The sequence below is a fragment of the Phyllostomus discolor genome, chromosome 7 (assembly GCF_004126475.2).
Source record: "Phyllostomus discolor isolate MPI-MPIP mPhyDis1 chromosome 7, mPhyDis1.pri.v3, whole genome shotgun sequence".
Classification (NCBI taxonomy): Eukaryota; Metazoa; Chordata; class Mammalia; order Chiroptera; family Phyllostomidae; genus Phyllostomus; species Phyllostomus discolor.
In genome coordinates this window covers 51672175-51689998 of record NC_040909.2, presented here as the reverse complement: position 1 = coordinate 51689998, position 17824 = coordinate 51672175, and the positions used below count along the sequence as shown (strand labels likewise).

General features: G+C 43.5%; 1 protein-coding gene across 1 annotated transcript in view; it reads right to left on the bottom strand.

Annotated features, from left to right (window-relative positions):
* PXK (PX domain containing serine/threonine kinase like) overlaps positions 1–17824 on the bottom strand; it is a 73598-nt gene that overhangs the window by 48350 nt on the left and 7424 nt on the right.

The following is a 17824-nucleotide window of genomic DNA, read 5'->3' as shown; positions in this document are numbered from 1 at the left end:
TTTATTGTAAGAGCCCCAAAGTCGAAACAAACCAGCAGATGTTCTTTAGCAGCTAAATAGTTAAACTTTGCTACATTCATAGCATGGAATACTAATCAGCAACAAAAAGGAATAAATTATTAATACATGCAACATCTTGACAAATCTCCAGAGAATTATGCTGAGTGAAAAAGCCAATGACAAAAGATTATAAACTACACACGTCTCCAATTTATTATTTTTCTTTCAACTTTACAATGGTGTGAAAGTGATAAACATTCAGTAGAAACCCTACTTCAAACTAAATTTGTATCTTTCCCCAAGCTAATGATACTCTATCATGATGCTGGTCAGCTGCGGAAGGGAGCACCCACCCAGTCAGCCCCAGGATCACCAGGATAAGTAACAGATACTCCACAGTGTACTGTGTTGCCAGAGGTTTTGGATATTGTGTTCTGAGCACCTTTAAGGAAGACTAGGCTAAGCTGTGATGTTTGGTAGGTTAGGTGTATTAGATGCATTTTCGATTTAGGATATTTTCAACTTAGGATGAGTTTATCAGGATGTAACCCCATTATAAGTTGAGAAGCATCTGTGTAGGATTCCATTTACCTAGCATTCATGAAATGACAAAATTATAGATAAGAACAGATTGGTGGTTGCCAAGAGTTAAGGCTGTGGGATATTAGAGTACAGGTGGGAAGGAAATGAGTGTGGCTATAGAAGTATAACCACAAAGAAACTTTTCTTTAATATGACATTTTCTCCTTGCTTTCCTCTTGATTTAGGCTGGGCTCATCCAGCACCCTGACTTACCTGCCTCCTTTTCCCATGCGTGTCCACTCCCTTAATCATTAAGCCCTCAGGACAATGAGGTTCCGGTCAGCATCAAATAATCTTAGGAACAAAATCACGTGTCTGTTGACCCCAGAGACAGAGTGTCAGTCAAACTAGATATAACATCTCGGCCTCAATTGTTTCACTTCCAGGCCCAGATGGAGGGCCGGATGCACTGACCAATGATGCCCTGACCACTACCCTAGCACCCACCAATCAGTAGAGACCATGACCCTGACCATGACCCTAACTCCCTTGGTCACCATGACTAATGATTTTTCCCCTATATAACCCATCCCCTGGAAGCCACTGGGGAGCCAGGTCTTTGAGCATTAGCTCACCTGTGACTCTGGGCGTGGGCCACTTCCTAAAAATAAACCCTTGCTTTCTTTGCTGCAAACTCCTGCTTGTATCTTATTGGGCTCTAATGTACACAGGCAAATGGACCCCTTCAGTCCAGTAACAGAATGGCAAAATGAGGTTCTATGGTTTGAATATTTATGTCCTCCAAAATTTATATGTTGAAATACCAACAGCCAAATATGATAGTATTAGGAGGTGGGACCTTGGGGAGGTACTTAGGTAATGAGAGTGAAATCCTCATAATGAGATTTGTACCACATTAAAGGGGCTCCAAGGGGTCCCCTGCCCCTTCCACCCTGTGAGGACACTCTGAGAAGGTGCCAGCTATAAACCAGAAAAGGGACCCTCAGTAGAAGTTGATTGTGCTGGAACCTTGATCTTGGACTTCCAGCACCCAGACTGTAAGAAATAAATTTCTGTTGTGTATAAGCCACCCAGTTTGCGGTATTGTTATGGCAGACTGATGGGACTTAGCCATGAGGGGTCCTTGGATTGATGGTGAAGGGGAGCAGAGTTTGCCACCCTAAGATATGCCTCTTTGGGGATATCAATTATTTTAAGCTGGTTTATTTTAAGAAACCGCAGACAAGGGAGAAACTCTGAATAAGGAGAAGTTACCCTTTGTAAAGCATATTCACATTGTAAGAGTGTTGCCCTCATATACAGCCTGCATTCACTACCAGTGGGGAAGGCAAAGGCTTCAGTCTGCATAACAACCTTACCCTTGTTTACTGAGCTTTCCCTGTAACCTCCCACAATTTACTCTCATCTTCCACATCTTCTGTCTTTAGCTGAAGGTGATATTTACGGTGATGGCTTCTGCCATTTCGGTGAGTTGCTCAGCCTTCCTGGTATCCCAGGAAGTATGCGTGCTAATAAACTTAAATTTGCTTTCTCTTGTTAATCTGTCTCACGTCAATCTGATCACTTGGCTAGCCAAAAGTACCTTAAAGGGTACAGGAAAATTTTTCTTCCCTGACAATGGAAATGTTCTGTATCTGAACAACCTGGTTGTGATACTGTACTATAGTTTTATAAGATATTGCTTACCATTGAAAGAAATTGGGCAATAGATATATGTGGCAGCAGTCAGAAGACTAAAAGATCTGTGATTGTTAGCATTCAAATTTTGCATTTTATATGCATAGTCATCTAGAAAAGGCCATGATAAAGAAAACAAGTAAAAAGGTAGAAAAGATATGCAGTGATGGCGTTCTGTAAGAAAAACTATCTTGTAAACCCCCGAATCTGCCTGATCATTAAAATCTCCCTGCTCCCTGCAGAGAGGTGTTAAAAATACACATTTCCAGGCCCTGCATCATCAGAATCTCTAGGACAAAAACCTAGGAGTTATAAGTTTTAATAGCCTCCCCAGCTAATTCTTCTTCTTTTTAAAAAATCCTCACCTATGGATGTTTTTTATTGATTTTAGAGAGAAAGGAGGGGAGAGAGAATCTATGTGAGAAACATGGATCAGCTGCCTCCCATGCATGCCCCACCCGGGGATTGAACGAGCAACCCAGGTATGTGCCCTGACTGGGAATTGAACTGGCAACCTTCTGGTGCACAGAATGATGCTTCAACCAATTGAGCCACCTGGCCAGGGCTCCCTAGGTAATTCTTAATTAAGTAAGCAGTTTACGATGAAGGTGTGGTAGGCAGTTAGACAGACATGAGCAGAGCAAGGATGATGGGCCAGGTACAGGTCCCAGGGCAAAAAGCCCCAGGTGCCTAGCAATGGGCAAAACTTAGAAATAAGGACCTCGTCCCCAGGGTAACCTTTCCTTTCCTACCATATCGCTGGTTTAGGCCCCCTGGCCTTTCATATTGCTGGTCCTGTGGTCCCAACCCTCCTGCGACCTTCCCCCACCCCTCCCCACATGTTGCTAGTCATGCAGGTTAGACCCTGTTAGAGTAGGACCGAACCAGGGGGCCAGAGAACAGCCTGTAAGCATTAAGTCCCTGGACAATGAGGTTCCGACCCACATCAAATACATCTGGGCCTCAGTTGTGTTTTAGCTCTAGGCCCAGAAAAGCAGCAAACCCAGATAAGCAACGCCATGGCTGACATCAGGGCCAGCTGCACTGACTAATTAATGACCCCTGCCCTGGTGCTGACCAACCAGTTGAGACCACTACCCTGAAAGGACACACCTGGAAAGCTGATGAATATTCTGTTGGGATCCCTGCTGAGACCTCCAGATAAATACCCTGAAGACAAGGACTCTAAGCAACAAGGATCCTTCTTTTGCCTCTGTAAGTTGTATCCTGAGCCCATTTCTTCTACCTCTGACTTTCTAAGTAACTAACTCTCTTATAGTTTGAATCTTGTCTCTGAATTCTTTCTTAGCTAGAACTCAAGTACCGAGGCTGCTGAACCGAGGTCCTGTCTGACACCACTGGTCTAACAGCTGGTGTTGTTCCACTGCCAACAAAGGCATGAATTAAGTCATATAAAGTATATTAACATTTTCCCCTCAAATGCTCAGAACTGTTTTAATATCATTAGATGGTATGATTTAGCCACTATTCATGGTCACTATTCAATAAATGCTTATCAACACAGTACTCAACGAATCCTTTCAACTGAATTAATTCTAATTTAAATAGGTTATTTAGAAAATAGAGCCAAGCAAGCATTGTTAACCTGGTAATTGGATTTAAAAATAGACTTTATTACACAGTCATTTCATTCTGTTGATTTAGCATAGGCTGATACAGTTCATATAAGCAAGAATTTCTGCCTCTTCTGGAATATTCAACAATATCCACTCAATTATGAGTGGAGTGAATAAGCCTGGCACCATGCTTAGCTGGTTTCATGTGGGGTCATAAAGTATTTCAAAACTGATTTGTGTAATGGGGCAAATCTCTTAAGCAATATGCTAATGTAATTATTTCTGAGTAGTAAAGCCAAATGCTAATAACATCTGACATTCTTATATTTTTGGATCAGTCCTTTAGCTTTGAAATTTTCTCAGAATTGTATTACTGGCAAATTTTTTGGGCTTTTGTATTCTAATAGTAGAGCTGAAATTAGCACACAGAATTGAGTAATTCCAAGCAACCACACATAGACAAGTTTTTTGAAGTTGGGGGAAATGTTAATTCTCAAAAATCACTTGGAGTATCCATTTCTTCACTATAATAATATTAATTTTTAAAATTCTAGTTCAATGTTAGACACTTGATAGATGCTAAGTAAACACCTGCTGACTTGCTTTATATACTTTTTAGAGTTTAAAGTTTGGACACGTGTTTCACAAAGATGTTACTGCCAGTTGCAAACATCTACTAAGCACCTATTATGTTCCAATCCCTGTGCTTTGTTCATGCTGAGGATTAACTCTGCATAAGAACAGTACAACTGACTCCATTCCTTCCCTGTGGAGGCTCCTAGTTCAGATTATTCTTTTTAACCTGGCTACATAAACCGGCACACGATAATGTTTTGGACAAGCCTTTGGCAAAAGGGAAGATGTAACTACAAGATAGGGCTGGGTGCTGATGTAAGACTGTAATATCCCAAAATGACACATTAACTAATGCTTCTGCCAAGACACTCTATGTTAGGCCAGTGTCCACTAAAAAGGGTGATCCTTCCCCCAGAGGACAACTGGCAGTGTCTGGAGGCTTCTCCAACCGTCACAGCAAAGGGGGGGCGGGGTGCTACTGGCATCTAATAGACAGAGACCAATATGCTTCTAATACCTACAAAGCACAGGACAGCCCCCACAGCAAAGAACCATCTGGCCACAAATGTCAATAGTGCAGAGGCTGAGAAAACCAGGTTCAGGTGCATTGAGTACACAGGTCAACCCAGTCCATGGAGGCTTAGAATGCAAAGTGCTGGTGGAGGTTACTCCTGTGTCATAATCTACCCTTGGTCACAACCTGCTGGTACTCCACACACGAAAGCATTTGTAACATATGCATATCCACTTAGAACAGGGATGTCAGACTCATTTTCACCAGGGACCACATCAGCCTCAGGGTTGTCTTCAAAGAGCTGAATGTAATTTCAACTCCTTAACAGTTAAAGAGCAGTTACATTTATACAGTCCTAAAATTATTTCAGCCCTTTCAAGGCCACTGTGAGGCTGATGTGGCCCCCGTGAAAATGAGTTTGAGGCCCCTGACTTAGAAGGCACACTCAGTTACCAGCAGCCTCAAAGCATTACCCATTGTGTTTCACCTTCAAAGACACTTTAAGAATGAGGCTCCCATGCAGCCCCACAGCCCCCACTCTGTGCCATCCACTATGTGGTTACAAACACAGAAAGACAATGGGAAATAAGATAAGATGATGTTCAGAAACATTTTTATTCAACTCCAATGGAGCAAGTTGTTCCCTAAATATAAAACATTTGAATTATTTTAGTTTGCTTGACACCACCATCCAGCCTGACCAAAAAAAAAAAGTACTTCCACCTGAAATCTCCAATGCTGCAAACTAAACAACATGGTATGGCTGTCTACTGCTGAAAACCGGGCTGTAGCTCTTGTTAACACACAGCAGAAACCCCACACTGGCAGTCAGCTCCACCTCCTGAGCTGGAGTCAGCAGCCCGGAATCCTCCAGGGACTCACTCCCAACTTTGCCACCCTCTCTGACGTGGCACAGGACCTGCATGTGTATAAACGACGAGGCCTATGGGCTGAGAGCCCTGAAGGGCAACCCTAAGTCACACAGGTCTATGCCTGCTCCCAAACTGTGTCATCTGTGGCCACTTCCCCAAAGGCCCTTCTTCCCACTCCTCCTCAGGACACCACACATCTTGGAGGGGCAGGGTTGCTGCTTGACAAGCCCTAGCATGTGGGCATTTTGGCAAGTCAGTGTGGTCTGGTGCTGAAGTTCTTCAAACTGGAAAGCTGCCAAGACCATGTGATTTCTTACATAAGTGGAAGAATTAATGGAAAATGAGCTCTGGTTTTGTGCCAGGAATTTTGCTAAGCTATTTACTCAATATTTCTCATTCAATTCTCACAGCTGCCTAGAGGGCAGGCAATCTCAGCTCAGCGAGATGAAGTGAGCTCTCCAAGGTCACACAGCTAGCAAGGAATGGAACCCAAGTCACTGACTCTAAGACCTTCCAGCCTACCACTCACGGCTAACAACCCCCAGTGCCCTGGGGGAGCCCCTCTGCAGCCATGAGAAGTGGGGGTCCTCACTAGTCTGTGGAACTTGGGTGGTTCACCCCTAACCTATGGGTTCTTCCCCTGGGTTGTGCAGCTAGGGCTGTCACTGCCACCCCACCGATGAATGCTCCCAACACAGGCCATTTTCCAGTACGCATTGTCACTGGCATTTTGTGTCTCCTGGGTTTCCCAAAAGATATTTAAGATCTCACTGCGCAGTAGGCTGGTATTCAAAGATGCCTCAGATTGGTGAGATTTTAAGAAAAATAGGAATTTATTTTGAATCTCTCTGGCTCCAAATTACTTTAGTAAGGCTACAAACACAGACCACTTTGAAAGGAATGTGTTAAAAGAACTAAAGCCAAAACTTAAGCAAACCTTTAAACCAGCCTACCCCGTGTACCTCTCTGCCCTCTTGGCATGGAGATCAGGTTTACTCTGAGACTCAAAGTACAGAAAGACAGGCCAGCTCTTCAGAGGCAGTTTACAGGTAACCTTCAGTGCTCCCACATCTCCACCTCTAAAGCAGAGGGTCCCAACTCCGCTACATCCGAGAATCACCTAGAGAACTTTTTTTGCAAAGATACCTACTTAAACCCTACTGTCCTGAGATTCTGATTTAACTTGTCTGGGCTGAGGTACAGGCATTAGTAGGAGTTAGAACTTCCCAGGTGATTCTAACGGTGCTGCCGGGGGTAAGAACCACAATTCTAAAACCTCTTAAGTAGGAAGCAGCTTCACACTACAAAAATAAAAACCTTCTCATGAGAGCAAGAAAACAAATTAGCCAAGCAGCCACCAAACCTCAGTCTCTTCTACCCCCATGCCTCCCTGCCTCTTTCTGAGGACTCTGCTCTCCTGTTTTCTTGGGCACACTAGGTGTCTATCCCAAGCCCTCAGGGGATCCCCTGCACTGGGCCTGTAGCCGTGGCTTCCACAGACACCACTCACAGGATCTGCCAATGGCCCTTTGAGGTGAGCACGGAAGAGCCTTTACCCTCATTCACAGCTGGGGAAATGAGTATGTGAGAGAACAGATGCCTTGACTAGAGAGTGGTGGACCTGGGCGACAAAGGCAGGCCGTCCACCCACTAACGAACTGCACCACTCCTCTGAGTTCGTTCCCAAACCTGCTTCCTCCTCCAAAAGAAGCCTCACAAAGAACACTGAGCACAGGTGACCTCGTTGGACATCCAACATATGCTATTTTCTGGCTCAGGAACCTTCCAGAGATCCCACTGGCCAAGGATAAAACCCAAACTCCTTTGCCTAGCATCCATGTTCTTCTACCACCTGACCAAACTGTCCTAACCCTCTTTTTCTGCTCAAGCCTTCCTCTTACTTTTTGTATTTAACCACCTCTTACTCCCCTTGCTTGGCTGTTCTACCTATTAAAAACCTAGTTTAGCCTTTCAATCATGTTACTGCTATTTCTGCCACATGTCTGTCTCTGTTGGAGGATCTCTCCAACTTGATTAAGTTCTTCATGGGCTGGAATCACACATTTCTTTGTATTCCAAATAGTAACCAGCACATGGCCAGGCCAAGAGCAGAAGCATGACAAACATTCATTGATGACTATTTGTTGATTGATGGCTTGCACCTTTGGCAAAGAGGAAGCATACTGCTCTCTTCCATGTGCACCTCTATCCAGGTAAGTCAAATACACTCTCAAGAAAATCTCCACGTGACCTCCCAAGGCCTCAAACTAAAGTCAGTACCCATACCCACAGTATCACGCAGCACAAAAGCTGAGCTCACAGGCAGTGGGCAGCATCATCCTGAAGAACAGCAAAATTCTCAGTGTCACAGGACATGTGCTCAGCTCACTGGCCACCTGCCTGGCGGCTTATGGTCCTTAGTATCTCATGTAGAATTAATAATTACTCCTTGCTCTGCTAAATATTCATTATTTATCATTGTCTCATCTACAGATTTTCAGTGTTGAAATGTACCTTTGTTTTATTTTAATTGCTGTGCAATCCAATAATGTGTAAAACCTCCCCCCAAACCAATGAAAACATTAAGGGTTTTAAAAGCACCTAAAGAATCACTATTATTTTGACCTACATTGTGGCCAGTGAGGGAAGCCAAGTGTATCTCCTTTACAACTGAAATAAATTTTTTTCATTTAAAGTCTAACTGATGGAGTCATAGAACCGTGTGCTTTAACTTTATGCAAAACAAATTCTTCAGTTTCTGTTGTGTTCACAGAAGGAACAAGGAACACAGCACGAGCAGGCTTTGATCTCTGCAGGGCTGCGCAGGGCCCTATCCCCTATCGCTCAGGCTTCTCCCTTCTCTGCGCCTTTTGCAGTCAACCCTCTTCTCTGTGGGACAGGCTCCTGCCCTGCCAGGGGGGCTAGTCTCCACACGGACTTCAAAAACAGCCAATCTTCCAGCCAGGAGAAATACTGCAAAGCAGCGCTCAAAAATTCTTCTGACCTCAGACATGATTACAGAAGAGATACAGCATTTTATTTTACATTTATTTACTTATTTATTTTCCTCACCTGAGGACATGTTCTCATTGCCTTTAGAGAGAAAGGAAGGGAGAGAGGAGGGGAGACAGAGAAACATCAATGCAAGAGAGAAGCATCCGTATGTGCCCCAACCGGGGACACTCGCCAGCGTGGGGGCAGGGGATGAACCCACAACCCAGGCAAGTGCCCTGACAAGGAATCAAATCGCAACCCCTCAGTTTCAGGAGGATGCTCAACCAACTAAGCCACACCCACCAGGGCTGGTTACAGCATTTTAAAGCAGCAGTCCCCAACCTTTTTGGCACCAGGGACCCGTTTCGTGGAAGACAGTTTTTCCACTGACTGGATGGGGTGGGGGGAAGGGGGAGGAGACTGGAGGCGGAGCTCAGGCGGAAATGCGAAGCTTCCCTCACCTCCCGCTGTGAGGCCTGGTTCCTAACAGGCCAGGGACCAGCCAGTCTGTAGCTGGTTTGGGGACCGCTGTTTTAAAGAGCAGTTCCTGTAGCACTCTACAGTACAATGACCCTTAAATAGTGCCAAAGCAAATTATATAATTTGTTAAGATGGGAACCCAGTATTCTGTCTTACATGAAAGCAATAAAAAATACGCTCAAAAATCTTGAGGCTTAATTAAATAGTAATTAAAAATGAAATATAACCTTCATTTATTAATCCTCACATCCCTTGGGTCAACACCCTAGTAGTGTAGAAACAGACGCAGTGAACATAATCTCAGAGACCCGCTCACCACTTATTCAACTGGCTAGGAAAGACAGTTAAACACACAAACAGCAACCTGGTTGGAAATAATAATGTTTATGTGGGTTCTGGAAGCGAAGGTGGCCAACGCAACACCCCTCGTACCCTCATGAGGCTGGCACCAACCCTAGTACCCAGTAGAACTGAAGTGCTCCTTCTTAGGAAGGCATTTCTCTACCTACCCCCACTTGCCACTGCCCCAAAGACGACAGGCTACCAGGAGTCCTTCTGGGGCCTGAAGGAGGGGCTGGTCACTATGTGAGGATCACTCACAACATGCACCCCTCTCCCATACCACCTGCACAAGTCCTGAGGAGGAAAGGGCACCAACTTTCCATTTAAAGATACCTAATTTTTGGATTGAGTGCTGGCCTGCCAAAGAAAGGGTCACCAGTTCGATTCCCAGTCAGGGCACTGGCCCCGGTTGTGGGCTAGGTCCCCAGTTGGGGGCATGCGAGAGGCAACCACACATTGATGTTCCTAACCCTCTCTTTCTCCTTCCCTTCCCCTCTCCCTAAAATTAAATAAATAAAATCTTAAAAAAAAATAGACCTGGCTGGCGTAGCTCAGTGGATTGAGCATGGGCTGGGAACCAAAGTGTCCCAGGTTCGATTCCCAGCCAGGTACATTCCTGGGTTGCAAGCCAGAACCCCCAGCAACCACACATTGATGTTTCTCTTTCTCTCTCTCTCTCTCTCTCTCTCTCTCTCTCTCTCTCTCTCCCGTTCCCTCTCTAAAAATAAATAAATAAAATCTTTAAAAAAAAAAATAGAGACCGGATTTTAAGTCCAACTGCCACTTACTAGTTTTTGTGACCAAACATCTCTGAGCCTGTTTATTCACCTGCAAAATCATACCTTTCCAACAGGGTTGTGGTGAATATTACATTAAATCATATATTTGGAGTATCTGACACAAAGTCCAGCTTTATAACTTTTCTGCTAAGAAAATAGCAAATACAAGGTGTCTGCTGGAGACTATATTGTGGTTTTAATTGGCAAGCACAGGAGACAGCAGCAGCACTATGAAGAACACCAAAGAAATAACAAAAAGCAGCCATTCTCTTTGAACATGGGAAACAATGTTATCAATCTCTGCTTTCTAACAGAGAGTACCATTACTCCAGCACCTATTGTCCCAGCTTCTACACTCACTTTCAAAGGAGGCTAATTAAAAAGCCTGTCCCTAAAATAACCAGGACATCAACAATAAGAGAAAGGATAAGTTATTTATGGTTTATCCATTTAGTGGAAGAATATGCAAGACTTTAAAAGGATGTATTAGCCCTGACTGGTGTGGCTCAGTGGGTTGGACGTTGTCCTGCAAACCGAAAGGTCACAGATTCAATTTCTGGTCAGGGCACATGCCTGGGTGGGCCTGGTCCCCAGTTAGGGGCATGCAAGAGGCAACTAATCAATCTTTCTCTCCTTTTTCTCCCTTCTCTTCTCTCTAAAAATAAATACAATCTTTAAAAAAATAAATGAAAGGATATATTATTAAAGTAATTTCTATTACATGGGTAAAGGTATATGCTATAATGTTAAATTTGAAAAAAAAAAAGGATAAAAAATTCTGTGATAACTTTGATAGGAAGAAGGTACTACACCAAATGGTAATAGCAATTGTCTCAGAGGTAAAATATGTGTGGTTTAAATTCTCTGTTATTTTTTCTATATTTTTTAGGATATCCTCAATGGACATATATTACTTTTTTTTCTTTTAAAGTAATAGGTTTTATTACTTCTGAAGTCATATCTATTCATTATAGAATGAGTAGAGGTTTTTCTTTATTTTTATTGTTAAGAGCACAGTTACTTTTCTAATCAGGAAAAACAATTTTTTAAAAAGTTCCTTGGTTTGCTGCACACGTAATTTAAAACATGCTACTTTAACATAAGGAATCCTGAGTGATAAGATAAGCACTGCGACTATCTGAGCTTGGATAAGAGCACAGTACATTATCAATGGTAAATGTAAACTATCATCTTTTTTCCTCTGACAAAGAATCTTTTGGTCATTTTACGACTTATCAGCACTTTTACTGTGCTGGGGAGTCTGGGAAACCAGAAAATGAAAGTCAAATAAATTAACCCTTCCACTTGCTTCAGGGACAGTACAACATTTGGTGTTGCAAGGGTGCTCTACCTTGATGCAAGGGTGGTGACACCACCAAAGAAGTTTCCCTTGCTTGACTTCAACTCATAGTTTCAAGCTAGGAAATTCCTACTGGTTTCAATTATTTATAGTAGAACCAATCACTACCACTAGGGATAATGAAGGGGTGACTACACATAAATCGATTCTACGTAGGCTAGAAATGTTGCTGTGCTCTCCTGAGATACTAGTTCCAATTCATAGCCAACTGGTGACTGTACATGCCAAGCTGTTGTGTATATCTCCTCAGAGCCCAAGGCGGGAACTGTTAGGTTTATGGAACACTTACTCTATGCCTTCTGTTCCTCAGCTTATTGCATCTCCCAAGGACACTTGGAGGTGTCACTGCCTCTTGGGTTATAAGAACCCAAGGCTCAAAGGGCATAATTGCCTCATACAAGTACACTCCACCGCCGTGGCTGGGTGGCTCAGCTAGTTGGAGCGTCAGTCCTGTACACCAAAATGTTTCCATCTGATTTCCTGTCAGGGCACATGCCCAGGTTTCAGGTTTGATCCTCAGTTGAGGCACATCTCGGTGGCAACTGATCGATGTTTCTCTCTCACATCAATGTTTCTCTTTCTCCTGTTCCCCTCCTCTCTCTAAAATCAATAAACATATCCTTGGGCGAGGATTAACAAAACACACACACACACACACACAAGTGTACTCGGTTAAGTGATAAGAATGGACTTCACTACAGGCCTGCATGACCCAGGGCACAAAAGTTCCTATGTTCTACCGTGTTGGGCATAATGTCTTCACGTCACATACCCTCTCATTTTGATGAACTGAGGTCGGCTGAACCGGCAGAACCAGTCTATCAAGTCAGGAAGAAGCTGGAGAGAGTGAGGGGCAGAGTGCAGACAAGAACCCAGGCAGGGGATAATGTGACTTAATGTACAGGGTCCAGCACAAATAACACCTCTTTTTTATTACAAAATCATAAGTATGTAATTCTGTAACTTAATATCATATTCAATCACACCATATGACATTTTAGGTGAAATGTCCAAGTTACTATCCATCTCATGTGAGACATTCACATATCTACCAACCACACTCAAACAGGCGTTACTGCTACCGGACCCTGTGTACAGCTGCAGAGTTCTCAGAACACCGCCCGGCCCACAGTCTCCTGATTTTAACATCCTTGCACTTTGTAACCCACCTCCCACTACACACACACAAACTGTTGTCCACACATCTGGGTTGAATGTAACCTGGGCACTGCAATAGAAGCTGCGTACGGGTCAGAGAACAATTTTCTCTTCACCATGTTAAATAAGCCCCACGATGAACATTAGGCAGGTTCTGAAGAAGCAGAAAGGAGCATTTTCACATGAGCATGCCTAAAGCAGACATCAGTTTTATGGAGTACTCAGCAATTTGAATGGTAGTTAATTTCAGTTGTACCAAAATGGAACAAGGTCTTTGAGTAGGTGGTTTTGTTTCCACGCTATGCTCCTGTTAAAATCTCACAATAGCGGCACAATGAATGAACCTCTTTCCTGTGTCTTACTGTTAAAAACTATGGAGACTCTGGGTTTCAAGGGACTCTGAGTCCCACTGGTTGCAGGGCTAGCAGGTCCTCACTCTAGCTCAGCCTTTCTCAATCAGCTCAGTGGGTTGAAGAAAGCAACGACCTAAGGCTGTGACGTCCAATATGGCAGCCAGTATGCACATGTGGCTAGTGCCACTAAGAGGGTGAATTTTAAATTTTATTAAGATAAAGTAGTCTAGTGGCTACAGTACTGTACAGTACTCATTTATAGACTTAGTAGAGATACATAGATATTTATAAAAATGTAAGCATATTAAACACAATGTTGTGATTTGCTTTTTTTCTACCTAATATAACATGAATTTCTTTCCACATTAGTAACCATATATCTGGGTATTATTTCTAATGTCTATATCTGTGCTGTCCAATACAGTAGCCACAAGCTATTGAGCTCTAGTCCAAATTGAGATATGTTGGAATTGTAGAATATATATGATTTCCAAAATTTTGCATGACTAACATAAAATATTATTAATAATTTTTAGATTAACTACCTATGGATGATATTTTGGATATAGGTTAAGTAGATATTATTATTATTATTATTATTTTTTAGGAAGGATATCTCTTTTTTTTAATATATTTTGCTGATTATGCTATTACAGTTGTCCCATTTCCCCCCTTCTCTCCCCTCCACCCTGTACCCCCCTCCCACCCACATTTCCCCCTTTAGTTCATGTCCATGTGTCATACTTATGAGTTCTTTAGTTTCTACATTTCCCGTACTATTCTTGCCCTCCCTCTATCTATTTTCAACCTACATTCTATGCTACTTATTCTCTATACCTTTTCCCCCTCTCTCCTCCTCCCACCCCCCTGCTGCTCAGCCTCCATGTGCCCTCCATTTCTGTGGTTCTGTTCCTGTTCTAATTGTTTACTTAGTTTCTTTTGGTTTTGCTTTAGGTGTGGTTGTTGATATTTGTGAGTTTGCTGTCCTTTTACTATACATGTCTTTTCTTTATCTTCTTTTCTTAGATAAGTCCCTTTAGCATTTCATAAAATAAGGGCTTGGTGATGATGAACTCCTTTAACTTGACCTTATCTGAGAAGCACTTTATCTGCCCTTCCATTCTAAATGAGAGCTTTGCTGGATAGAGCAACCTGGGATGTAGGTCCTTGTCTTTCATGACTTGGAATATTTCTTTCCAGCCCCTTCTTGCCTGTAAAGTCTCTTTGGAGAAATCAGCTGACAGTCTGATGGGAACTCCTTTGTAGGTGACTGTCCCCTTACCTCTTGCTGCTTCTAGGATTCTCTCCTTCGTTTTTACCTTGGCTAATGTAATTATGATGTGTCTTGGTGTGTTTCTTCTTGGGTCCAACTTCTTTGGGGCTCTCTGAGCTTCCTGGATTTCTTGGAAGACTGTTCCCTTTGCCAGATTGGGGAAGTTCTCCTTTATTATTTGTTCAAATACGTGCTCAATCTGTTGCTTTTCCCCTTCCGATTCTGGTACCCCTATAATTCGGATATTGGAACGTTTAAAGGTGTCTTGGATGCTCTTAATCTTTTCCTCAATTTTTTGAATTCTTATTTCATCATGCTTTCCTGCTTGGTTGATCCTATCTTCCTTCTGGTCCACTGTATTGTTTTGAGACTCATATTCCTTCCTTTCACTATTGGCTCTCCTCTGCGTGTCCTCCTGCATCTGTTTTATGGTAATCTGCATTCTTTCATCTAAATTTCGTCCAAAATCAACCAGTTCCGTGAGCTTTCTGATCACCAGTGTTTTGAACTGCGCATCTGATAGATTGGCTAGTTCTTGGTTGCTCAAAAGGATGAGTCCTGGGGGATTGATCTGCTCTGTTGAAAACATAGTTTTTGTTTTTGGTTTTTTTTTTCCCCCTGTCTCTCCTTTTTTTTTTTTCGGTCTGGTTGCTCTTGTTACGGTGGGGGGCGGAGCCTTAGGTGCTCACCAGGGCTGGGCACCCCAGTCGCTAGATTGTGACGTTATATGTGGGGGCGGGGCGGGCGCAGGAGCGGGGCGGGAGAAAACAATGGTGGTAGTTCCGTTCCCCTGGACTCAGACCCTTGTCTGGGCTTCTGGGCCGTGAGTTCTGCCCTGGTCCACAATCTCCACCCCTCTGGGTCTGCCAGCCGCAGCTTGCGTACTCAGGGATCACCGCTGCCTTCTTGTGCGCCGGATGGCTTTTGTGCCGATTTCGCGCCAAACCTTCCCCCGACCTCCGCATGCCCCCGACCCAAGCCAGCCCTGCGCCCGCCCCCCGGCTGGTCTTCTCCTACCAGTCCGGATGAACGCGTCTACTTCAACTCCTTGGCTGCCCGACTTCCATTCAGATAAATCCTCTGCTGGATCTAGGTGTTGTTCTGATAGTAAATTATTGTTGTAAATTATTGGTTTTCTAATCTTGGTTCTGCGAGGAGGCACGGTGCGTCCACCTATTATTCCTCCATCTTGCCGGAAGGAAGGATCAGTAGATATTATTGAAATTAATTTCACCTGTTTCTTTTTACTTTTTTAATGTGGCTACTAGAAAACTTAAAGTTATATATGTGGTTTGCATTACAGAAGGCACTTCCACTGGACAGCGTTTCCCTAAGCCCTCCACTGTATGTAATAAATTAACCCCACTCCTACACAGCCAGGATGGGAGGACTGAGAAAACGGTCACCCAAATCAGTGTCTGATCAGTTAGTAACAGTTTAGAACAAGACAAACAACAAGGGGATCTGGAAGGTGTTTCAGGATTAATGTGTTAAAAGCTATAAGGTTTCTGTTTTGTTTCTACTTTTTAACAAAAATCTGTCAATAAAATAGTTATTTAAATATTTTCTCCCTTTAACTTAGTATAGACTAAGGAGACTCCAAGTGTGCGCTCAGGAACTTGGTGTGGGGTGGGGGCAGGTCACAGAGATGAGATGAGTGTATTCATGATTTAGTTGGTTTTTCAAGGTTTGACCGTTACACAGATCTTTAATTGATTTTACTCTTTGTCGTATATGATTTCATTTATACCCATAATGGACCATGACTAAAAGCAGGCGCAAGGAATGCCAATGGCAAAATAAGAGTTAGCAAGAAGTTAGAAATACAAGTAGGATCATCATAAAAATGGTAACTCTAGCCCTGGCCAGGTGGCTCAGCTGGTCGGAGCATTGTTCTGTGCACAAAAAGGTTGCAGTTTGATTCCCAGTCAGAGCACATACTTGGGTTGCAGGTTGAATCTCCAGTCGGGGTGCACACAGGAGGCAAGCAGGAGATGTTTCTCTCTTCTTTCCTTTCTCTCTAAAATCAATAAATATATCCTTGGGCAAGGACTAAAAATATGGTAATTCTGCAAATTGTTTAAAGATGCTCTTTATCAGTGCCTTAAGTTGTAGTCATCTTATCACAATTCTTACCATCTCTAATATTGCAAAAACCAGTATAATTCAGATCCCTCACATTAATATAATTTTTAGTAATTTACTGACCAGGATAAAGTACTTTTTAAGTTTAAAATCATTTCCAGAGGGGTTTTTTACAATTCAATATTACTAGGGGAGGAGTTTGTAAGGTAAAGAGAAACCTGGGGAATGGGGTTTAGAATACGTCCCTTGCAAGTCTCCATTAAGCCTTTCCTGATAGAGCCACTCCCACAGCAACCTCACTGCTCCCCAGCATGGGCTGGCACTCCTTCATCTTTGGATTAGACATCTGCCACCTCTACGAGGATATAAGCTCCCTGTTTCATTTGTCTACCTTAATACACGGCACAGTGCTGGGCACACAGGGGACTCCTCATAAGCGCTTGCTAACGTTCCCAGCACCTTAGCGGCTTTCTGGCATAGACACAGAGAAAACTGTGTCCAACCCCAGGGTACACGTCCCCTTAGGGGAAAGGAAGTCAGCTGGGCTACAGAGAACACAGCGCCTTTCTCAGGAAGCAGCATTCTGAAGATGTCAGCCACTCCCCATCCCTTCACAAGTGTCAGCATGGTCACTTGGCAGGGGAAAAGGCAGGGAAAGAACAAAGCAGCGGGCTTTCTATTTTATTTTTCACTCTGCAGCCAGAGGTCGAATGTGTATGCCCTGATGCTGGGGTTCCTCCTCAATGACCAAAAGCTGGGAAGTGAAGAGCTGAAATGGGCACTTGCCAGGAGCCTCTTCCCTTCAGGCCTGGCCTCCCGGAGCTCATCTGCCAGGTCAGTGGTGGAGCCTACAGGGGCCCACCTGCCTCTTCCACTGCCTCTCCTCACTCAGCCTTTGACACCAACAGCCAGCTCTGAAGCCAGGCAGGCTGCGGAGGACGCCCTGTGCTGCCTCTCTCCAGCCTGGCTGTTCAAAAGTGTCCTCAGAGTAAAAGAAAGAAGAGGGTTGGGGAGGGGTTGCTCTTTGAGATGTCACTGACTTCTTTTTTTCTGTTTGTTAGCAAAAGTACTCATAGTTGGTGGTGAGGCAAACTTTTAAATAAATAATTTCCCTTTTTCCATTCAACATACTTGAATGACTAAAAAGCTACTTGAGATCTGGTGAATACAAAGGTGATCAAAACAAAACAGCTGATACTTATGTGCTGAGCTTTATTCAGAATGCTCCATGCATGTAAATT